Raw genomic sequence first — 25,849 nt, 5'->3', positions numbered from 1 at the left:
TTCGTTTGCAGACTTAGGGAATAACTTAAAGCAATTTTTAAGACGCTTTCTCTTGAAGAATTTTGTTTGAAAGATTTAAAATCTGTACTTAAAAACTTATTGAATTAGTCACAGCCCTAATGCAAGGTGCAGTGGAGAAAAGAAAGATGAGAAAATAAAGCTCTGCACCTCTTCCACCCCTCTAAAAAGAGGCTGCTAGTTCTTCCCTAATACTCCTAGGAAAGCTCCGAGGCTTCTCTTCCTCCTCCTTCCTCCTAACCCCAACGTATTGCTACTCTTCCAACCCCACCCCCCCCCCAAAAAAAAACACCTTCCAGGGCTGCTCCCCCACTGACTCCTAATTGCCAATAAAAAAATCCATAAAACTTTCCCCCAAAACCTGTGTCCCCCCCTCCCCCAATGGACTAACTAATCCCTACGAAGCCCTCCGAACTGCTCCAGCCCCACCTCCCCCAAACCTCCCGCCTCATCCCTCTCCGCAAATACTTGGAGCTCCCCACCTACCTCGGCCATCCCGCGCGCTGTTGTGGCTCCGGCTGCCCGACCCGAGGGTGACCTACCCTAGTGCCCCCCAAATCCAGCGCCGTCCCCTATAACCCCTTCCATGCTCCCACACACACACAGCGGGGCTGCCCTGGCCTCGGGGGCGCCCCCCCCCCCGGCCAGGGGCTGCTCGGGAGGGCCCGACGGGGGGGCGGGGGTAACACTTCGGCCGCCGCCGCGGCCGCCATGTTAGGTCGGGACGCTGAACTCGCGCTCCGCTGAGGCGGGAGCTGCCGCCGGAGGCGGGGAGCGCCCCCGCTGCCCGGCTCCGCCCCGCGGCCTCTGAGTCGGGCGGCGGTCGGGCGGGAGGGGGAGGTTCCGCGGGCGCATGGGGCGGCCGCAGCGCCAGTGAAGGCGGGGGAGGCAGGCAGGAGGCAGAAGGCCGGCCGGGCGGGGGAGCTTCCTCCTCCTCCTCCTCCTCGCAGCGAGTCTCCGCGCGCAGAGCGCGTCCGGATCCCTCCTCCTCCTCCCCCCCACTTCGCTGCCCGGTCCGGCGGCGGCCCCGGGAGGAGCAGGGGGCTCGAGTCCTTCCCTGCCGGAGCGGCTTGAGAAGCAGGTGAGAAACCGGCCGCGCCTTCACCACCGGAGAGGCTGCGGCGGCGGCGCCCGGAGAGCGATAGGCCCCAGTCCCTCCCCCCTCCGGAGCCCCCAGTCAGCGCGGCCGCCTCCCCCGCCCTGGGCGAGCCCCTTCCCCCCGGCCGGCTCCGTGTCCCTGGCAGGACGATGGGCGGTGCCCCGCCCCCTTCCACTGCCCCCCTTGGGTTGACAGAAAGTTCCCGGTAACTTTTCCCCGCCCAGCGGGGAGCAGAGCCCGTATGCCTGGCCGGGCTGGGGGGTGGCCGCACCCCAGGGGACTATCTCTGAGGCGCGGGGGGGGGCAGGAGGATCCCGTTGGTGGCTTCCCCTCTGCCCGTCAGTCCCGTTCCTTGCAAGGGTGGCAGCGGCCGCTGTCTGTTGGCCGCTTGAAGCCTGGCAACAACTGCTCTGGGGAGAGGGGTCTCTGCCTTCCCTGGCTTGCTTTGATTGAAAGCCACAGCGTGTCTCATTGTTTTGAGAGGGGGCGAAAGAGCAAACAAGTTTATTGGAGGCTCCGCTTTTCATTTTCACTTACCACTCCTTTCAGTTTCCTCGACATTTCTCCACCAGGGCGCATGCTGGGAGGTGTATGGTCAAGGTTTTTTCCCTTTTCCCTTGGAGTTACACCAGCATATGTTTTACACTGGTATTGATGGAAGAGCGTTTGTTTCTTGGCTTTAATTTTGACCACCTTGGCTCATAATGAGCCATATCCAGTATAGCATGGTCCAAGGCTGAATTGCTTCTTTTATCAGTTCAGTGCAAGCGCCCCCTCCCCCACACTATGTTAAAGAAGCACTGTGTCTTGAGAATCTAAACCAGCAAAGTCAGGAAATTGAAAATTGATTTCCAAATCAACTAACTTGGCACCATTGTCTAATTATTATGTAGTATTGTATATTCTGTTTATTGTTGGGCATTATTACATCTGTGTGTCTAGCTGAGGCATGGTTACTTTAAATTTCTGACTTTTATATATATTTTTCAATCACAACACTTCACCAAGCCGTCTTTATTTATAAATAAAATAATTAAAAGCATATATAGAGAATACCTAGGCCTCCAGTCCTGCAGAGGCTTGTCCTTAACTTTATGCGCTGTGAGTAGACACATTGACTTGAATGGGACTATTTGCACTACATAAAGTTAAGCATGTACCTGAGTTCCCATAAGATAGGGGCCATATAGTGTGCGTATATATACATCTTATGCCTTAATTGAGATACATGCACTTGCTTGCACTTATTGTAATGTATGCAACTCTATACAACCTGTACACACACTGATATGGAGTGCTGCACTTTGCGTTGTCGGAGTGCAATTATAACACTATAGAACTTTATTCTCAGGACAGATTTCCCCAAACATACCAAAGAATTTTTGTCCTCATTTAAAACTAAGTTTATGTTTGTTCATGTTAAAATTAACTATTTTTAAGATAGTCTAGAGCAAACCTGTCTGAAACCAGTTTGTAATGTAGAGAATATTGGTGGGGAATGATGTTGTTTGCTTTTTTCACATGCTGACAGGTTCATAAAACTAAATGGAATTTTGTCATTTCACACACAGAATTAACCTTCGGCCACAAATCCAAGATGTGAAACTTCACTGTAAACCATAACTTTTTCTCTGAGAAATTATAAGAGTGTGAAACAGACATTGATAATGAATTTGCTTTCAAATATAGTTACACTAACTACCAAAGTTCTGTAATACAGTTTTAACACAGCTGTTTCTACTGACTTAATAAATTGCAAAATTGACTCCTTTACTGAACAGTAGAACTTTGGGCCTGAGCCTTACTCTTAAGTACGTACATAACTTTATTTACAAATGGTTCCATTAAATTCACGTGCATAAAGCTAAACATACACACAAGTTTTGTAAAATCAGGTAGTTGATCTGTAGTCGCAGGACAAGGTAGTGTTTGTGACATAAATGAAGCTTACACGTCAGAAGGACTATATCAAGTTTCCAAGAAAAAACAGTACGGTGCATGCTATTAAGTTTACAAGACAAAAACTTGAGTGTAAAACACTGACAGTGATTGCTCAGGTCTTTTGTTTGGTTTTCTTAAGTCTTTCACTACTTTGGATTCAAATCCTGAATGTTTGAAGTTGATCCATGTCAATGGGAGCATGATTGGGCCCTAGTGGATTTTATTTTATTTTTTTGTCCTCAATCCATCTATGCCTGCAACTAACCTGGTATTCTGGCTCTATAGAAAAAAACAGCTACTGTAAATCTAAAAATATATTTAAACTGCCAAACTTTCTTAAGCAGACAGGATGGATGAGGTTATATCTTTTATTGGACTAACTTCTGTTGGTGAGAAGGACAAGCTTTCGAGCATATGCAAAGGTTTTCTTCAGCTCTGGGAAATTAAGCAGCTGTGGGTGCAGGATTGTTCATGGGTTGCAGATTACAAAAGCCATAAATGCAGTGTTTCTATTCAGTCCATGGTTTTTAGTGTCTAGCAAAGTTACGAATTTAAGCTTCCAGGGACATCTTTTGAAAGTGTTGTGCAGGTTTCCTTTGAGGATGAGGACTTATAGGTCAGATACAGAGTGATAGCCTTTAGGGAAAAATATTGCAATTGACGTGTTGTAGAGTATCAGGGAAACAGTGACTTTGGCATGTAACTTCAGACTTTAAATTTGACCTATATTATACCAAAGTAACAGAACAGCAGAATGTCTTCTTCGAAAACATCAAGGGGTTTTTTCTTTTAGCTAATATTCATATAACATAACAAACAAGAACATTTTCTGCTCTAGAAAGCAATTTTTTTTGTTAGATGGGAGGCTTTACCTTCTTGTTCTGATATGCAATATACTTCCAGCAACTCCAAGAGAATAAATCAGAACTGTGTTTGTTGTTCCACTGTGGTAAATGTGTGTTGTTGTTACGTGTTGGTAAATATCTGTTTTGTGACAAATGTCAGTTTATATAACCAAAGCTTGCTTTATGAATTAAGTGGTAACATGACTTAATGTTCTATATTTTCTGTTTTAAAAGCTACTTATGGACAAAAGAAAAACCTAAGCGACACGTTTTCAGTAGACTAGTCCAGATGTTCATGCCACTACTGGGAAAAGTATGCTGTTTCATCTTTATTCATTGTTTGTTGGACTGACTACGCTATTTCCATAATCTGGACACAGTTTGAACAAGCCATTTAATGTTAAGAATTTAAAAATTAATGTCCGTGCCAAAACAAACACTATCACAAGAACACTAGATTATTCTACTAGGTTTGACTAAACCAACTCTGTCAAATAGCATGCTTCCCCCCCATCCCTTCCCATCCTCCCAAAAACCCAAACAAACATTAGCTGTGTTTGAGAGATTCTAGAAGAAAATGCTCTGAGAACAGTTCTTGTGAAAGGTGTTATACACAGAGCAGATTCAGCACAGACAGTGGAAATGCAAAGTGTCCTACGCCACCCTACTAGTATGATTTAATCCTTCTCCTGGAGTCACCATCTCTGAGTGAGAAGGTAGGCTAATCTTCATGTTCACTTAAATCTCTGGCCTCTCTGGGAATGTCAACAAGGGTGCTATTTATGATGGTGGCTTTTGTGTTGTGGCAATCACTAGTTCTTTTTATATAAACCACTTCACAGCTGTGGTATGGTAACCACTTTCTGTGGCTTCTATGCTAGGAAAGATTCAAACCAGTGACTGAGATCTCAAAGGCCCCATATTGCATTACTAGTTGTCACCTTCTGTGAAAACACATCTGGAAAAGTGCCCAGGTGTATTTTAGACTTTATGATAATGATGTTGTTGTCGTCGTCTTGGCCAAGTATTTAGATTTTAGTTTTGAAGAGCTAAATCTTGGTTCTGTTGAAGTAAAGGACTCTGCTAGGTGCTCATCTAGCAAGCAAATGTAAGTTTTTGCATAAGCACATTAGTAGTCCTATTGAAGTCAGTGAGACTATGCCAATGGATAAAGTTAAGCATGTGACAGCTATTTGCGAGATCAGGGGCTAAGATGTTAGTAACAGAAATAAACTTGTTTATAATGGGTTTATGTTAATATTGTTTTTGGTTTAAAATATTGCTTTCAGACAAAAGTTTGAGTAAATGGATTGGCCTTGCCACATGCGCTGGAGATCAACAGACTTAGTTTTCAGTGTATAGCTGTGTCTCCTTAGGGGTGTTAAAAATCCACACCCTCGAGACACATAGCTATGCCGACTTAATTCCTGGTGTAGACAAGAATTCTTCCATCGACCTAGCTACTGCCTTTCGGGGAGGTGGATTAACTACAGTGACAGGAATACCCCTCCATTGCTCAGTGTTTTTAAGAGTATACAGACCCTCATGGTCTGTCACCCAACAAGAGAAGTTAATTCCAAAATCAAGGACCTTTCTCTGAGAGCTCTAATCTCCTGATGTACCACAGTGGGGGTTGACAGTGAGAGTGCCTTGGTTAATCTCAGCTGTCGGGACTGAGGATGGGGATGGAGATTTGTTTTTCTTGTCAGGAGTAGTAATATGTAGTGTTACAGGATATGGTTAGAGAGTGCAGAGGAAGTAATGACCACTAAAACCTCAGACTGATATTTGTTTTTCAATTTCTTGAATACTCCAGGAGGCTACACAGGAAATTAGATAATTTTTTTCCAGTGTGGCTTTGTTTTCTGTTTGCATTTTGGGAGTGGAGACAACTTGCTGGGTTTCTTGTGATCTTGAATGTGCTTCAGAGATGTGTGCTACATATGTTAAATATTCAGACCACGTCTACGCTACCATTTATGTCGCTCAGCAGTATGGAAAAAACACACACCCAAGAGTGACATAAATTTTGCCGGCATAAGTGGTAGTGTGCCCAGCGCTATGTTGGTGGGAGAGTTTCTCTAGCTGACATAGCTATCGCTGCTTGTTGAGGTGGTTTTATTGTGTTGACGGGAAAGCTCTCTCTCGTGGGCATAGAGTGATCTTACAGCAGCACAGCTGCATCGGTACGGCTGTGCTGCTGTGAGCTCACTAGTGTAGACATGGCCTCAAAAATGTTTCATACGAGAGCAAACTGTTGACCAGCTCAGCTATGTAAACTTTAAATACTGACGCTGCTGCTGCATTTAAAATGATTCCACACACAAATGATTGGTACTTCAGGGCAAAATCTCCTGTGGATAAATCTGCATGCCCACTGAATACTGGGTGTTCTTTACACTAGATACTAGAGAAGGATGGAAAAGAGTAAAGAACACTTTAATAGCATTTACCTACCTGGCCTGATCCTACAGACTAACACGTAAATAACCTTACATGACAACCCCCATTGACAAGGTGGTTGCTCACATGAGCAAAGTTACTTGTATGTAAATCTTTGCAGATCAGGCCTATAGCTCACTTCTGAGGAAACTTGTGGGAGATTTCGTTGTTAGCAATCTGATATTTAAGGCTGGTTAATATTACTATAGAAACAACCATGCTGGAAGAGGCCCAGGTCCTCCATTGTTACTTTCTCTTCTGTGCACGTGTTTCTTCCCAATCTCATAACACAGATGAGGCCATAACTATGTTTTAATCATACCCTGAAGTTCATGGTACAAATGTAGTCAGGGTCTCATCTGCACTACAATATATGTCTGAGTTTTTTTAACAGGAATGTGAGAGTGGGGGTAGATGGCCGAAGCCGTCATGCTGTAGCCCTTAGTTGCTTCTGCTAAGCCAAGTTTATGGAATACTTAGCTTTGGGAAGGAAAAAGTACAGTGCTTGGGCAAACTGCTAAAACTTCTAAAACTCGGTCTAATATGCTTACAGTTTTAATTGTAAGAACAAACAAGTGTTGTTGATGGGTGGTATTTAAGAGTACTTAAATAACAATATTAAACCTTTATCCACCACAATCTTTAGAATTTCTTTGATCCACAATCAGGAGTAGACATCCTACCAAAGAAAATCAATTAATAACTTTCTAAAATAAGTATTGTTAGGTGTTTTCAGTCAATAAACACAAGTGTTAGAATTTGACTTAAATACACAAGAAAAGGAATTCAGAATTAGGGCTGGGTCACTGCTTCCTCTTTCCATATAAGCTTTAAAGGAAATTTAAAGATTATGCAGTACACACTTTCACCACCTCTGAATGAAAAATCTCAAAAAACCTTACCTCGCTTCGATGAATGCATGCAACGTATCTATATGACATAGATAACATATTAGTATTTGTATTACTGCTAAGAGTAGAAAAAGGAGCATTTCCTTTACGTTACATTGTGTTATTGGTTAAAGTACATTCCATTAAGGAATTAATCTAGAACTATCAGTTAAACTGGTATTTCTCCTGGTGGTCTAATAACATAGTGGCCCTTCTTGCATCTGTGCATGTACAATGTAAATATACATATTTGAGGTCTGCCATTGCCAGGCCCAGATTAAAGAATTTTGGACCCCTGTACACTATGGAAATTGGGGAGGGGATTCACCTTCCTTAAAGCACTCCTGCCCAATATATTCCGCACACCACACAGCTCCCAGAATTCCCCTCTCTCCACCCAGTACCTTCCACCAGCCCCCACTTATTCTGATAAACCCCACACATCCCAGCAGCCCTGACATACATCCAACTCACTGCAGCCCCACTGGCTGCAGTCCCCAACATCCCAGCCCCTAACCTCGTCATCCCCCAACACACCCCGCTTAGCCAATAGCCCAGCCCCTCACCCACCACACCACACTTCCTGACTCAGAACTCCACTCCCATCTGAAGCTAGGGTAGCTCCTCCTGATCCTGGCTGCCCATCTCTGCTCACTCCCTTTGCCTGTCCTGCACTCCCATGGTCCAACACCACTAAGGTTTGGCCCAGTAGCCCCTGCATTCAGGCACCTGTTTTCAGTTCTCCTGCTTCTGTCCCTTCAGTTGTAGTTCATATAGTTTATTCATCGCCAGAATACATATATGCAGTATCAAACTAGGAGTGAGCAATGTGATTACCTTGAGTGTAAGGCTCAAGTCTGGTCTCTAATATCCAAAAAGCTCTACAAGTTTGAAAGACTGACTGGTTGGCATTGCACACTTCTTCCCATCGGTATTCTCTATGGAAATGATAAAGTCTTTGTTTTCAGACTGTTTTCTTAAAGTGTTATGGGATTGTATTTCAGGTCAATAGGCAAAATATAAATGAAAAATCTAAAAATGCAGCTACATCAAGTGAAATGGTGACTGATTCTTAGCTACAGTGATGTTCATGTAACATTCCAATAATATAACTGCATTTTTAAATATTTTTTTTAAAAAAAGCATGATTTATAAATGGCAGAGTTTGAAGTCCCCTGTTTTTTAATTGAAAAAAAAAACTATCCGACTAATTGTGTATTATCAATTTTAAAGAAATCAATTTTCATTTGTAAACTGTGGGATGTATTTATTTGCTCTAAATGTATAAAAACCTAAGTAGTGTTGTTTAATTATGGTTCTGGCTGAACTAACAATTTATCCATAGATCCCGAGACAAGTGATAAAATTGTTTTCATAAACTATCTGTCTTCTCTGGGTAGGTCTGACTAGTGCAAAGAACATTTTTGGTTGTAGCTATATTTTCTATTGGTAGAAGTAGTATACTGTAGCTGTTAAATCTAGGTATCTTTCTTCTTTTCTTTTAAACCCCTGAGAAGTCTGAGCTGCTGTAGGACTTCTGAATGCTATTTTGATTTGGTGTGTGCAGGGTGAAATGGTGGCTAACCTAACACGTAGTCAGTACAATGAAGTTAGACTATACAGTTCTATTGTATTTTCTGCCACTACTATTTTATGAATTATATTTTGAAATGTGTACAGTATCTCATTTTCATATAGTATGTGCAGTATCCACACAAGTGAATGGTTTAAGTTTTTTTTCTTTTTTTTTTTTTTTTGAGCCATTTTAAGGCTAGAAGTAATGTGACAGTTTAATTCAGAAGTTATTTTTATGATGCTTGACTGAGATTTGCAAATATCATTGATTTCAGCCTCTAGTCCTTTTAATCTGAAAAGACAGAGCAGACAAATTTAATGGTAAATCCTTCACTATTTAAATATTTTGAATGCGGTGAACTTTTTTTAAAGTCCTTGATCTGACTGGCTTCTGATTTGCAAGTTACGTGATTTCAGTCAAAATCAAAATAACAATAACCCTTTAAATTGCGCAATATACCAATTTAACTATATAATTTTGTTAACTAATTAGGCAAAGAAAAATGTCAGTTTCTAGTGTGATTTGCTGAGATTTTAGCCTACTTATTTTAGGGCTTGATCCTGTTGACATGGAAGTCGCTTGCAAAGTTCCTCTTCAGGGAGAGCTGGATTAGGCTTTTACACAATAGCTCCAGATTCTCTGATGGCATAAGTGGAGGCAACTGTATTGAAGTCAACTTCACTGAAGTATAAAATGAAGAAAATTTGTATCTGCTTATCCTAGCAGTGAAATTGCCGGAATTTTCTAAAGCCCAGTCTACGCTTCAAATTTATACTGGCATAGCTATGTCACTCAGAGGTATGAGAAAAGCACGTGCCTTAGCAACAAAGCAAATTTTTTGTCAGCGTAGCTCTAGATATAACACAGAAGAGTGCTCCTGCTGGCTCAGGCTATGTCAGCTACAGAGTGTATGCTGGCATAGCCCCCTAAGCTATGTCTACACTAGAACCGTTACAGTGGCGCAGCTGCGCTGTTGTAGCGTAGAAACTTGCTACAGGTCATGGAAAGGGTGGTTTTGTCACTATAGTAAACCCTCCTCATCAAGAGATGGTAGCTAAGTTGATCAAAGAGTTCTTCCGTTGACGTAATACTGTCTATGTTGGGGCTTAGGTCAGCTTAGCTATATCTCTCAGGGTGTGAATTTTTCATACCCCTGAGCGACATGGCTGTGTTGACCTAACTTTCTAGTGTAGACCAGCCCCTAGCATAGACACAACCAATGTGGATGGAATTGTTTTCCTGTCAGTATAGGAGCACCACCTTCACAAATATTAGCTACATCCACAGAAGCACATTTCTGTCAACATAGCTGCATTTACACTGGGGGTTTTGTCAGAGTAGGTATGTCAGTCACACCCTGACCAGCATAGCTATGCTGATGTAACTTGCAAGTGTAGGCCAACTTTAATGTCATTTGGGAGATAGTGTTCCTACACCAGCAGAAGAACTCCTCCCGTCTCTATACGCTGCAACTACAGTAAGGGGCTATGCCAGCACAACTATGCCGACATGACTATTCCAATTTGTTTTAACAAACAATATACTGTATGTTGGGAGTTACGCCACATTTTTCTTGTTATATAATCATAGTGGTGTTTGTTCCAAGTGTTTCATTAGTGGAGAAGTCTATATAATCTTCCCATGTGCGAAGGAAAATTAAGTGTGTTTAAAGAAAACAAAATAAAGTAAAAAAACTGGACCAAATTTCTGCCTTCCTCTGTTCCAGTGTTCATCCAGAATAACACCTTTAACTTCAGTGGGTGAAGACATATTATGGCCTTCTATATAGTTACTAGATTTTATACAGTGATATCCAAATTGTAAATATGAAGGTTATCGAAAGCTAAAGTATCCAAAAATGTTAACAATTTGAATACAGTGCCTATATATGCAGTAGTGTCTTACTCGTTTGTCTTATTGTATTTATGTGTGTTGAAATACCCTGTTTTTTAGTGATTCCATCTATTGGAAGCATTCATTTAATAACTGATCACTCTGATTTCTTTCAGTAAGCACTATATGATTTTACTTGTGGAGGACAAAAAAGATGATTGTAATCATTTGAAAATTTGACTTTTAAAAAATACTTAGAGCTAAATTTGAGTACCTTTTTATCAAAATTTTATGTGCATAATGAAATACCATAAAATGTAAGAATGAAGATCCACAAAATTCCCAGTCAAGCATCTGCAGTTCTGTAGAAATTCCACAAACCATACTCTAGGGATACTCTAGTTGAGCTGATATTGTAACTTGTGCTGAGTTAAAAGTCAAAGCAGGAGTTCTTTTAAATTTGAGCTACCAAATTTACAAATAAGACACAAAAGTAACTTTTGGACTGATGAAATGCACTGAATCTTCAACTTCTCCCTGGAAACATTCTGTACTTGTATCATCTTCAACTAGCTTAATCTATTGAGAGACCCACTGTGATTTTTTTAAAAAAATTCTTGCTGCAATTTCTTTGTGACTAAAGGACATTGTCAATCAACCCAATCCTCTCCATGCCAACCAACTGTCCCCCTTAATGCAGCAATTCAATTGAATGAATAGAGTTTCTACTTAAAGGATACAATTGGCTACCAGAGAGAGTGCCAAGTTGATTTAACTTTGCACAAGTGTGAAAGTTTTTAAATGGATACTGTCTACCAATGTTGGTCCAAAATTTCAATTGCCTGAAAATTGTAGTAATCTGATAGGGATTATGTCCAAATTTATGTGTGTAATATGTTATCCACTATTCCTTTGCAGTGAGAGTTAAAGTCCAAGAAATTAGGTAGACAATGTTCCTTGGTCAAGCAGAGCTGCAATGTTCTGATCAAATGTGCAATGTGACTTAAAATAGACATTTTTGGGACGTGCACCACTAAATTGGTGGAGGGAATAGAGGATTCATGTTGTAATCTGCTCCTCCACTATTGTTTAACAAGAAAATATGTGCTTGAAACACTGTCAGATGTGTGGTATAGTATAAAAGCAGAATTGTAGTCTACATGACTGTAACTTTCATGTGTACTTTAACAGATAAGTGTTAAAAACTGAAATATTATTTAACCAAACTACTATTTGAGCATGCAGTATCTTAGAAATACCTGTAACTGGTGGGAAAACTTTAATTTAAGAGGCTGACCTTGGTAAAATGCAGCCCTATTAATACACCTGACCTAAACATCACCATCCTTATTCCTCTTGCCTTCCCAAACCCCTTTGATAAATTGTGTATGGAGAGGGTAGGTAGAAGTTTCTGGCTGCTTTCCTGCTATATGGCTGGCTGCAAGGTAGAAAGAAAACACAGCACTGAATCCTGGTGCAGTGCTCCTTCCTCCTCTTCAAGTGGTGTGAGCCAGAGAGCTATCTTACTGCAGTTGAGGTCTAACACACATGTCTTCATCTACACTATAGCCTGGAGAGAAGACATGGGAAAAGAGAGAGGAGAAAATCCAGGGGGAAGACACAGGATGTAGGAGACTTGTAGTGTCACCCAGAGGAGCCATGAGGTCTGGGGCAAGGAGATGTTAGTCAGGAGGTGTAAGGAAAGATGGAAATTAAATAACAGAACCCCCGGGAGGGAATCGAGGGAATAAAATGACTAATTTATAGAAGTTTGGGGGTGGGGGGGATAGCTGTTTAGCTACCTATGATGGCATGAGCAGTCTATGAATGACATGAGATTGTCAATTGTAATTGTTGTAAAGGCAGCCAAGCTGCTAATGGAATAACGTATTTTATAAATTAAGACTTAAATACTCTCTCTTTCTTTTTTTAAGTTGCAGAGATTAGGAGCAGGATATAGGGCGACAGAAGGAACTAGGGTGAGGATGAGACAAAGCTATTTCCATCTGGCTTCTGAAAGAGAGAATGATCTTTTTGTTTTTGCTTTTTGTCTTACCATTTCCTACCGACAGCCTCCTGGGGGTGGTTCCCTGCAACTCTGCTCTTCTCTCAGCTTTTTCCACTTCATTTCATCCCTGTGAATATACCAGTGTGTTCCTCTGTGCATTTTTGCCCCCAAACAACAGCACAGTGGAATTTACATAATCTTGTCACTTTCATAGCTGCCATGTGGTTCTTCCTAGCACCAGTGAAAATGATATGAGTTCTGTTAATTTCACTGCTGTCTGAAAAAGCAAACAGCATCAGAGGGTCTGAGTTGAGAAGACGTCCTGGCCATTCATTCTTTTATATATGGAATGCTGATTTTTGCGACCACAGTGTTAAAACTTTTTTTTTTCTTTTTTCTTTTGAAAAGTGTAAATTTCTGCAGAAATTGATGGTATAAGCCCCTCACTTGCCAAGGTAATCTTCTTGCCCATAGTGAATGGGTGGGTAGACTTCCCTCCCCCAAGCCCTAGACGAAGATGTTAAATTCAAGAATATTGTTTTATAGCATTATTAATAGTGAATTATATTTTCATTAGTCTGATACATTTTGTATGTCAAAATTGTAGACTGGGATAGGGAAAGACTGAAGTACATTGTGTTATTTTAAAGAAATATAATAATCTAATTAGAAACTAGCAAAAATGTCATTATGAAACCTAAAAAGAAAAGGCGTACTTGTGGCACCTTAGAGACTAACCAATTTATTAGAGCATAAGCTTTCGTGAGCTACAGCTCACTTCCTCAGATGTGAGGAAGTGAGCTGTAGCTCACGAAAGCTTATGCTCTAATAAATTGGTTAGTCTCTAAGGTGCCACAAGTACTCCTTTTCTTTTTGCGAATACAGACTAACACGGCTGTTACTCTGAAACCTGTCATTATGAAACCTGAAATTCTATTTGGCCTGGTTTACTGAAAGGCTTGACAGCACTTGGTAAGGCTGGGTTTATTTTCAAATCTTGGGAAGGGGTCTTTGGTTTTGAATGGACAATAAGGCAAAATTCAGTGTGTTTGTATAGATACTGAGAAAATCTTGGTGAGTTTGGCTTTGAGATTCAGGTTTCATCTGAAAGCTTCTGTGAAAAAACTGCAGTTTCATATAACTGCTGAATATATACAGTCTAATGTATGTCAAACATCGGATGCTTTGGTAACTTTCGTATTTTCTTTAGTGTATGAAGCTACCAAATGGGTGGTGGCGATTTCTGCAAGAGTTCTGAATTTTTGTACTTTTTAATTAAATGTTTAAAAAGCAATATTTCTTTATGTACAGGCTACTAGAGAATCTCATTTACGAAATAATTCACCCTTCACCTGCCAATTTGTGGGGGGGGGGAGGAGGGGTTTCCTACCATAAAAGACAAAGCAAACTGTTAAAATGATTGAACTGCTACAATGGCTCATCCTTTTGTGAGTGTACATTCATCGAATCATATTCTTTAGATTGAATGGGTGGGGCAGAGAGAATTTTTCTTCAGTAAATGTGGCCAAAGAATTGCAGTGGTCCACTTGAAGTAAAATTTCATGTTATGGATCTTAACAAAGAGACTGCTTAGAAATTTGCATTTTTTTTCTTGGAATGTTTACATCATCTAAATGCCAGAAAACCATACAATAGACTTGATATTTTTAAAGGGAGTGGTGGGGGGGGGGTTGGATTTCTGATTTCTGTTTGAAAATCAGAAAATGCATAATTTCTGTAATTTGAAAAAAAAAAAAAATCCAGGGATGTTAGAACAGCAGTAGAGATGGGAAATGCCAATTAGGATATACATTCAAGGTGTTTGTGGTCACCTTTTGTTTGCAACTTTAAAACCACTCACTTGTTCCCTTGTGAGCCATTTCCCAGAATCATTTAGGCTATCTATCCCAGACTAATTTGTGCTATGTCAACCAAAAATCCCAAAGTGGTGGTGTATGTAGTAATAATTTTCTTAAGTCATTGTTATATTTGGCTTAAGAAGATATTTACATATAGTGTATATACACTTGATTTCACATTTTGTAACAAAAAATGTTAATTGTTACTGAAAAGTTCATGAGTTACATAGTTCTTAACTTTTGTATTATAAAAGTACACTTTGGACTTAAATAAAGTAGATGTTTAGAATATGATATTTATGTTGCTAATAACACCTAAGATGATTAAAAGTAATAATATTTTCAATTAAGTATTTATTACTTGTATTACCATAATGCACAGGAGCCCTAGTCATAGACCAGGACCCAGTTGTGCTAGGCACTGTATAACCATAAACCAAAAAGAATGTGTCTGCCTTGTAAGCTTGCATAATTAAAATTAAGTCTGTTTTACTTGCAGGTTCTTACAGTTGTTTTTACATTCCAAACAGACACATAGTATGTTTCCTTAGAATTTTTTTTAAAGTAATTCTGGAAACTATTCTATTTGTCTTGTCCCTCCCAACTCACTAACTTTGGAAAAGATCAGTTCCTGGACTCAGAAGAGCATGGACTAAAATTGTGCCAGGTCTCAGTGGAAAAGTAGTTGGGTGGGAGGCAAGTGGGTTGGATAGAAACCGAAGGATACCTTCGTCCTGTCCTCCCTTCCCACAAATAGGGCTGTGCAAAATGTGACTGAATACGTCATAGAAAAATAGAATTCTGATCATGGAAATAACCAAGAGATCCCTATAACTGCTAATTGGGGAGAAGATGCCTTAAAAAATTTTTTTCAAACAATTTGTGTAGAATGGGAGCGCTGATTTTTTGAAAAATATGACCTATTTGCTACAGTGATAGTATTGCTATTTAATGTGACTGCCTTCATTTTCCTTATACCAGATCACACTTGTAAAAATCCTAGCTGATTTAACCATTTTATTTTCTCATAATTGATTATATATAAAGAAGAATGGAAAAATAAAATTTCTGGAGTTGGTGTACTTTTTTAAAGTTTACACCACTTTCTCTTTCCCTTCCCCAGTGTGTTTGCTTCTTGCATTTGTTTCCCTCAGAGTCCTAATTTTCTTCAGAAGCACAATTTTTTTATTGTGAGGATGATTAAAAGATTGCAAATCACAGCCATTCATATATTTTCATCCAGCTATATATACAATTTTGTTTGAGAGAGATTCTTTCAGAAACCATCTTACAAATTTTACATATGATTTTCTGTATATGGTTGTATTATTTTAAAATAAAACTTCTTGATGTTTAGTATGTGTTATCATTCTCATGAAGATGTCAAATGTTTGGAGTTTTTATTGAAAGATTTGCTCATTTTTTTTCCTATGGGCAGAGCTCTGACCACTGTGTGTGGGGGAAAATAGCAGTGCCTGCTAATTTTTAACTAAGCATAATATAAACCATTCCAGATACAAATTTAGGGTGTCTTGTAAATAAGAGAATTTTTTAAAAAGTTTAATTGGCAAAGTGGTTGCACAACCTTCTGAAATGGATTCTTACTCAGATTGCAACTATTGTAAACTCACATGATTATCATTCAAATAACATTATTAACACCATCCTAGCCACTATAGGTGTAGAAGCCCTCTACACCAACATTCCACACAAAGATGGACTACAAGCCATCAGGAACAGTATCCCCGATAATGTCACGGCAAACCTGGTGGCTGAACTTTGTGACTTTGTCCTCACCCATAACTATTTCACATTTGGGGACAATGTATACCTTCAAGTTAGCAGCACTGCTATGGGTACCCGCATGGCCCCACAGTATGCCAACATTTTTATTGCTGACTTAGAACAATGCTTCCTCAGCTGTCATCCCCTAATGCCCCTACTCTACATGCGCTACATTGATGACATCTTCATCTGGACCCATGGAAAAGAAGCCCTTGAGGAACTCTACCATGATCTCAACAATTTCCATCCCATCATCAACCTCAGCCTGGACCAGTCCACACAAGAGATCCACTTCCTGGACACTACGGTGCTAATAAGAAATGGTCACATAAACACCACCCTATACCGGAAACCTACAGACCAGTATACTTACCTACATGCCTCTAGCTTTCATCCAGACCACACCACGCAATCCATTGTCTACAGCCAAGCTCTACAATACAACTGCATTTGCTCCAACCCCTCAGATACAGGCAAACACCTACAAGATCTCTATCAAGCATTCTTACAACTACAGTACTCACCTGTTGAAGTGAAGAAACAGATTGACAGAGCCAGAAGAGTACCCAGAAGTTACCTGCTACAGGACAGGCCCAACAAAGAAAATAACAGAACGCCACTAGCCATCACCTTCAGCCCCCAACTAAAACCTCTCCAGCGCATCATCAAGGATCTACAACCTATCCTGAAGGATGACCCATCACTCTCACAGATCTTGGGAGACAGGCCAGTCCTTGCTTACAGACAGCCCCCCAACCTGAAGCAAATACTCACCAGCAACCACACAACAAAAACACTAATCCAGGAACCTATTCTTGCAACAAAGCCTCTTGCCAACTGTGTCCACATATCCATTCAGGGGACCCCATCATAGGGCCTAATCACATCAGCCACACTATCAGAGGCTCGTTCACCTGCACATCTACCAATGTGATATATAACATCATACGCCAGCAATGCCCCTCTGCCATGTACATTGGTCAAACCAGACAGTCTCTACGCAAAAGAATAAATGGACACAAATCAGACATCAGGAATTATAACGTTCAAAAACCAGTCGGAGAACACTTCAATCTCTCTGGTCACTCGATTGCAGACCTAAAAGTAGCAATTCTTCAACAAAAAAACGTCAAACAGCCTCCAACAAAAGACTGCTGAATTGGAATTAATTTGCAAACTGGACACCATTACATTAGGCTTGAATAAAGACTGGGAGTGGATGTGTCATTACACAAAGTAAAACTATTTCCCCGTGATTGTTCTTCCCCCTCCCCCCCTTACTGTTCCTCACACATTCTTGTCAACTGCTGGAAATGGCCCACCTTGATTATCACTGCAAAAGGTTTTTTTCTCTCCTGCTGGTACTAGCTCACCTTACCTGATCACTCTCATTACAGTGTGTATGGTAACAGCCATTGTTTCATGTTCTCTATGTATATAAAATCTCCCTACAGTATTTTCCACTGCATGCATCCGATGAAGTGAGCTGTAGGTCACGAAAGCTTATGCTCAAATAAATTTGTTAGTCTCTAACGTGCCACAAGTACTCCTTTTTCTTATTACTAACACTGGAGGCCAGCATCATTGTACAACATGTACTTCAGCTGTGTGGCATAAATTCTTGTTTGATGTGTGCTTACTTCAAAATACTGCATTAGTGGAGTTTTGGAACTGTTTGGTTTTCTCTAACTCTAGTTTCTTGATTTAAGGATGTTTCATTGTGGAATATGTTTGCTTTGGTCATTCAGAAACCATTGACATTTCTAAGCAACCTGTTGAGTTTACAAACTCACAGGGAAATTAGAAATATTTCATTTAATAGGCTGTGTGGGGGGGATGACATGGGAGGACTAGGGTTAAACTGTTACATCATTTACATTCAGTAATAGCCTTCATAACTATGCCCAGTTTTCTGAGCTGCAAAACATCCATAATTCCCATTGAAGCCAGTAGGAGCTTGATACCTCTGAGAATTAGATCATGAGGCTTTATTTTAAGGAGGGTGTGAGAAAATTGAATTTTTTAATAAAAGTACTTGCCCAACTGACTGTTATGCCAGTTTAGTGAAGGGTCTCTGCTTTTCTCTTATGAATTTGTTCTTAGGGATTGAGGTATCTATCCCAACACTCACTCTCAGGTCAATAATATTTGAAGAAGTTCAGCACATCACACAATTGGACACTTAATTTGTGTTTCTTTTCACATTGAGTTGAAACTTGGAAAAATCATATACATTTCTCATTGTGCCTTAACTACTATGCTTCCCCTTTAAGGGTCTCTTTTCTACTCTCATGCTGTCTTTCTCTCCACAACCACAAATGGGAGTATCAGTACTGCATCACCACCATCTCTTGGTGGCTACAGGTGTCTATATTGGGTTCTCTGCTGCTCCTTCCCAATCTCAGTATTTTTGGGTCCTTGTCCTCTGTGAATAGCTGCAGAGCCCAGACCTGCTGCTGTTAATATATTGGTAAAACATTAGAAGAATTAAGTTGATGTGCTTCTTGACTGTTTCACTGCATTTAGCAAATAGTGTAGACAAAAACAGTGATGTTTAAAAAAAACATGCAGGCTGGCCTAGGTTGACCCTAAGGGAAGACAGCACCATATTCTCACTTACTTGGAAGATGACGTTTGCAACCATAAGAATTAAAAGTTATTTCTTTGTAAATTGAAAGTTTGAATTCTGCAGAAATTCATGGCTTAGCAACCCCTCCTCCATCCACTAGGGAATATTTCTCATTCTCCACTTTCAGGCAGCCAAGTGTCTTTTTCATGTCTTGTATTAAATAGATCCCGGTTTTATCTTCTCACGAGAGAGTAAGAAACCTGCATGTAGGGGGTTCCTGTGAACCTAGAAAAAATCAGCCCAATATGAATTGGGACACTACGCCAGAAGAAGAACTAGAGAAGAAGTTTTAGGATGTTACAAAAGTTAATTCAGAAATGCTATTTTAAATACACACACACACACAGAGTACTTTTGTCTTTTTTGTTTTAGGATTTCCTTATGAACAACTTTTTCCATGATAAAATTGTTGTTTTTTTTAAATGCTTTGTAAATTAGACATATTTTTAAAACAGCTTTGCATTACAGCTATCTTATAACAGCATCGCTACGGGGTATGTTTCAGCCCTCTGTTAATACATGCCTCAAGTATTACATGCAGTGTATTAATACATGCAGTGTTTTGCCTTCACAATGTATCTGTTTAATGCATTATTAAATGTCTTTTAAAAGTTGTTCATTTACTATCTCCATTGTTATTACTCATAATTTTAAATATTTTTGTCGTCCAGCTTTCAACACTCCATAAACTCTTGGGAATAAACTATGAACTTGCCAAACTTACTTTTGCCAAATCTCAGCCTTTTTTAAAACCTATAAACTTTTTTTTTAAAGTAGTAAAACATCCTTTCTTCTTTTTTGGTGATACTCTGGTAGCTAAAACAGTTCTTCCTAAAGCTCCATTTTCCAGTTTAGAAGAAAAAGAAAACTTACTACTGGGCTGAATTTGTTTGTTTAGCCTTAAGTAAATCTTTAAACACGAGTTACATACACCTGAAACAAGGTGGCATAATGCCTGATAATTTGCAATGGCTGATTTCTTTATATTTTTATAGATATAGATATGGGTGGGAATGGAAGAAGGGAAACTAAGTCTAAACCTGGAAAGCTGGTTGCCAATACACCAAATAAAATGTTCACCTAAAAAGAGAATCGTTTTTCTTTTTCTTGGTAAACTGATATTGATTATTTCTGGCTCTTCTCCTTGGTTTATAAAAAGAGAACTGATTTTTCCACAGGGCTTGCTCCTTTTGATATTCCACGTTCTCAGTGTGACCGGGGTCCTAGGAGTACCATGCTGAGATTGCTCAACTAGGGCAAACCCCAAAGAATGGGGCAGACAGTCCCCAAAACTGGTGGTTGTTCTAATACTTAGATTCACCAAGCCAGCAACAAAACAGCTTCTGCAATACCTTACGCGTTACCCAGAAGCCAAAAACAGTTCCCTTAAAGCCTTCCTTCCAGACAGCCAAGTCAAATATGATGAGGATTACTGAAAATCTTGTTCAACATATAAAAAGTTCTACAAATTCCAAATGATTGGACGCATTACCCACCCAGGTCAATGAATATTTCACATCTTACCCAAGTACATGCTTACAGCCAATTCTGATTAACAAAACTAAAATTTATTAAGGAGAGAGAGAGTGAGTATTGGTTAAAAGATCATTATACACAGAGGTAAGAATAGAATTCTTAGGTCAGTTTCATAGTAGAGATGGTGAGCTTTAGAGTTGCAAAGAGTTCTTTCAGAATTGGACTGAACCTAAAGACTAATGTCCAATATCAGGGTGACCAAGATGCAAGTGTAGACTTCAGTCTTTCGGCTCATGCTTCCCCTGATGAAGCTTAAGCAGATCTGAGATGAAAAGGATAAGGGCCCAAGAGGTGGATGTTTTGTTTTGTTTTTTTAAATATATACAGTTCCTGGGCAGCCTCTTGACATGCGGTCTTTGGGTGAACAATAGACATTTATCCTAGCTTTTGAAGTAGACCTCCTCTTTCCTAAGCATCGCTGATAATTAGCTAAATGGATTAACATAAGACAATTGCCTGTCTCCCGCCATTTACAGGTAGTTTGCTACATACTTCCAAGAGGAATTAAGACGGTGATATCACTACATGCACAGTTCATTTAAATGAATTAACAGAACACCGGGATAGACAGAAACTGTTTGGTTACATTATCAACCTCTAACAATATATATGTAAACACACACAACACACACATTATCTACTAATATGTAGGGTCCTACCAAATTCACAGCCATGAAAAATGCATCAGGGACTGTGAAATCTCATCCCCGCCCCCTGTGAAATCTGTATAGTATAGGATAAAAGCACAAAAAAGACCAGTTTTCATGGAGGAGACCAGCGTTTCTCAAATTGGGGGTTCTGATCCAAAAGGGAGTTGGGGGGGTCACAAGGTTATTTTAGGGTGGTGGGTCACTGTATTGCCACCCTTATTTGTGCACTGCTGCCTTTAGAGCTGTGCGGCTGGAGAGCGGCGGCTGCTAGCCGAGGGCTCAACTCTGAAGCCAGCGCCCTGCCAGGAGCAGCGCAGAAGTAATGGTGGCAATACCATACCATACCATCCTTACTTTTGTGCCGCTGCTGGCGGCGGTGCTGCCTTCAGAGCTGGGCTCCCAGCCAACAGCTGCCGCTCTCCAGCTGCCCAGCTCTGAAGGCAGCACCGCTTTCCCCAGCAGAGCGCAGAAGTAAGGGTAGCAGTACCGCAACCCCGCCCCTCACAGTAACCTTACAACCCCCCCTCCCCAAATCCTTTTTGGGTCAGGACCCTGACAATTACCACACTGTGAAATTTCAGATTTAAATAGCTGAAATCTTGAAATTTATTTATTTATTTATTTTAATAAATCTTATGACCGTGAAATTGACCAAAATGGACCATGACTTTGGTAGGGCCCTACTAGTATGTGTCTAAAAGTTGAATCTGGGTCAATTAGCCTGCTAGTGTGTAACGCTTGCTGGCCCTGTGTCACACCTGGCCTTTCCCACCTCCCATTTTGTAATCATTCCTCTCTGCGCTGCCTCCCCCCCCCCCCCCCGTTTTCTTTTATTTCCTACAGGGTTAATCCATTGGTTTCCTCTGTATGATGGAATGGACTGGAAAGTGGCAGTTGCTAAAATGTTGGTAGGCTTCACTTTGCAAACTGTGGAGCACAGTGACTTACAGGGCTTTGTGTGTGCTCTGGATAGTTTAACTTTACTGTCTGCAATATGGATAGCACAGTGGCATCTGAGCTGCAGAATGCCAAGTTACAAGGAGAGACTGTTGAGCAAGTGCAGCACCCTCTGTTACATATCCCTAAAAGAGAGGTAGCTGGCATATCCTTAAGAGATTCATTTTTTAACGTGTTCTTTTTACTTACTTTACTTTAGCGCTCCTTGTGAATATGAAATGGATGGTTGGTTCTTACTTCAAAAACTTTTAGTGGTGCTTCTACCTGAAAGAGTGATGTCATTCAACACTGTTTCCTCCACCTTCTATAATGTCTTTCCTGAAAAGTCTTTGGCCTTTGCCTAAAACAGTTGCAGCAATTCCTGTTTGTTTTTCCACCTGCATTTTAAGATTTGTCCAAAGGGAAACAGACAAGGAATGGGAAATGCACAGTATGTGGTTTCCTGTTACCATTAAGCATTGCAGACTTAATATACACAATATATTCTGCTGAAATTGCTTGTTCTGAATTGGAAAGAGCTGAACACTTTGATTCATCAGGCCTCTGAGTCAGCGGGAATTAATATTGCCTTGTGAGATTCATGGGACCAAGGACTAGGCTTTCCCAGTGGCTGGCCCACAGTTGTGTAACTCCCTCCCTTCAGCTGTTGGAATTAAGAGATGTCTTCAGTCCTGGTTAATACCTTTGTAATAGCAACAACCCAAGAATAGCCAAGTTTCACTTTCCAAAGACAAGAGGAGAGTAGATGTATTTTCTCTATTTTGTCCAGGACTGTAACACAGCAAAAATATCATGTCTACGCTGGAGAGCCAAGAGCATTTGTAGAAGGGCACTGCACTTTGCAGAGCCTGGTATCCGAGCATGGAGGAGAAATTGTTTAATAGGCACATCTGCACCACTCCATTGCTCATGTGGTCCTGCAGAGAGTGGGTCCATTGGCCCTGAACTCTGTGGGTAGGGAAGCAGAGGACCACATCTGTTCATCCTTGTGGTTTGCATTTTCTGGTGTGGATTGGTTCAGTGCCAGCTACTACTGCAGGTTGGTCACATTTCCTTTACCAGTCTGCTCTTTTATTTGGGTATTCGGGCATTGTGGTCTTTCCCAGTATTTGCTTAATAACAAAACTCCAGGATTTAACAAAACAATAAGAAAAAATGTTTGTCAGACTTAGATTCTACCAACATGAAATTTCTCCAGTATAATAGTGCTGTATCTGTCAATATATGAAGCAATACAATATAGGCAATATAACAGCAGTAATGATAGCAGTTGGCAACAATACACCTTGTTTTAGGTAAAATTTAATATAACTTCTCTTTCAATAAAGCTGTTTAGTATGGAGTTGTGGGGGAGTGTTACTTTTTGTGTTTAATTTTGAATTTTTTTACTTAATTACATTTTTCCTTTTTATGCACAAAATAAAACAACCTTTTGTAGCATTAAACATACCGGAGTGGCTGTACTTGTTTATAGATATATATTAACTTTTTGTATTAGTGAAAAGGTTGACTTTTTCCAGCTGGCCTTCCTGACCACTGTTCAGCAGAGAACTTATTGACTAATGAGACCTGGGTATGTGGCCTTTGAATAAATTAGAGCTGCCACTTTTTACCAGTAATTGAGTTTAGACACTTTAAGCACTGCTTTTGTTAATATGCTAGTGATTATCAACTAAGGAAGTAATTAAAATGGTCACACTATTTTTATTCTGTCTACTGTTGTAATAATTTGCCTTTTCAAAATTAGTAGAGGCTGGGAGGTCTCATGAATTTTATATGTGGAATCAATGTTCTTTTTGTAATATCTTTTAAAAATCATCTTTAAGGTTTTTTAAAATAATATAAATACAGTAACTCCTAACTTAAAGTGGTCCTGGTTAATGTTTCGTTGTTACGTTGCTGATCAATTAGGGAACATGCTCATTTAAAGTTGCGCAATGCTCCCTTTATAATGTTGTTTGGCAGCCGCCTGCTTTGTCTGCTGCTTGCAGGAAGAGCAGCCTATTGCAGCTAGCTGGTGAGAGCTTGGAACCAGGGTGGACTGGCAGCCTCCCTATCAGCTCCCCGTTCCCCCAAGTTCCCTGTGCAGCAGCCGCCCAGCAGGCTGTCAATTGCCAGCAGTTCAGCTGTCCATCCCCTCACTGCTACATGCTGCTCTTGCCTTTTGCCTAGGAGCTGCTCCCCAGAGCCTTTTGCTTGCTGGGCGGGGGAAGAGGGGTGCTATTGTCAGGGTGTCCCCCTGCTCCTGCACCCCGCTTACCCCATCTTCCATAGAGCAGGGGCGACAAACCACAGGGCTCAGGATGGAGGGAGCTTCCTGGCAGCAGCTGCCATCTCAGCTTGCTGATTAACTTGACAAGTCAGTGTACTCAGAGCGGGGTCAGCGTACTTAAAGGAGCGATGTGCCTCTCTCTTTCTTTCTCTCACACACGGGGTGTGTCTCCCCTCCTTCCATTCCTGCAACAATGAGTTAACCCTTGAGGGCTTAGCCAAGTGCTAGTTCATCATTTAGCAGTAAGGCATTCCCTGGGAAATATCCCACCCTCTGACTTCACCATCTCAACCAAGCTTCACAACCATCATCGCTGCGTACCAGTATTAAATTGTTTAAAACGTACGTGTGTGTGTGTGTGTTATATAATATAGTCTTTTCCAGGGAAAAAAAATTCCCTGGAACCTAACCCCCACCCGCCATTTACATTAATTCTTATGGGCAAATTGAATTCGCTTAACATCGTTTCACTTAAAGTCGCATTTTTCGGGAACATAACTACAGTGTTAAGCGAGGAGTTACTGTAAAGGTCTCATCTTGCAGCTACTTCTGCTCATACTTAACCTTTATATTTGTGAGTAGTCCCAATAATGCATAATTGTCTGCAGGATTGGAATCAAAAATAGCAATTTACAAAAGATTTGTGTATGTGTATATTTACACACTTTTCTTTTATTGGAAACGAGTGTAAACTAAAGACCGTATTCTAATAACTCTGGATTGCTACCTCTTCCTTCCCTGCTGACCCAAATCATTGACGCTTCTGCTGTTCCTGATACATATATTTATGCATCATTCAATGTAAATTGCATTCATCTCTATAATCTCTTATTTTATCAGTTACTATATAAATAATGAAGTGCTCATATTAGGCAAACTCAATCCCCTCTATCTATCTATTCTTAGTTAGCATATAAAGTATGTCCATATCTTTCTAATTAGTTTTTGATATATGAAGTAAGAGACATTATTTTTTTAAAATTCTTAATTCTATAAAATGGTAAAAATCATAGATTAAATAATATAGGATCATTAGAAATATAATACATTAGTGTTTTGTCTTTATGAATAAAATTAGGTTTGGCAGAATTTGACTTTTTTAATATAATTTTGAGGATAAAATTTATTCTTTTAAATTTTTCTCTTTAATGACAGTAGACATTGAGATTCAAAACACTAAAGCTTTGCAACTGTTAAAACACAAATTGTTAACATCGCATGTCAAAACATACAATATAAAACATAAAAAATCAGATTCTAAAGTTCTCAAGCAGCATTTTTCTTTCTTTGCTTATCAGTAAATTTCTGTTGATGGAAATATTTTTTTCATGTGTTTGTGTGTTCAGTGAAATCAGGTACCTACATTTACTAATAAAAATCTAATCCTTCCAAGCATAAATAAAACCAATGAAAACATTGCAAGAGGCTTCTGTATTTTTCAAATAGTGAGATAAGAATTAAAATTAATATAACACATTTTAAATATGTAACAAAGGATATGAGAAAGAA

The 25,849-nt window shown here is 40.0% G+C and overlaps 1 protein-coding gene across 2 annotated transcripts in view; it reads left to right on the top strand.

Annotated features, from left to right (window-relative positions):
• Positions 1–759: 759 nt before the first annotated feature.
• Positions 760–25,849, top strand: part of YES1 (YES proto-oncogene 1, Src family tyrosine kinase) — a 69,422-nt gene continuing 44,332 nt past the window's right edge. The window contains exon 1 of one of the 2 annotated variants that reach the window (XM_073331443.2): positions 760–1,099. The gene's annotated coding sequence lies outside the window, so the exon portion shown is untranslated. The remainder of the gene's footprint in view (positions 1,100–25,849) is intronic. The other variant, XM_073331442.2, reaches the window with a different exon arrangement.

The sequence above is a fragment of the Lepidochelys kempii genome, chromosome 2 (genome assembly GCF_965140285.1).
Source record: "Lepidochelys kempii isolate rLepKem1 chromosome 2, rLepKem1.hap1, whole genome shotgun sequence".
Lineage (NCBI taxonomy): Eukaryota > Metazoa > Chordata > Testudines > Cheloniidae > Lepidochelys > Lepidochelys kempii.
This window is presented reverse-complemented; position numbering and strand designations above follow the sequence as displayed.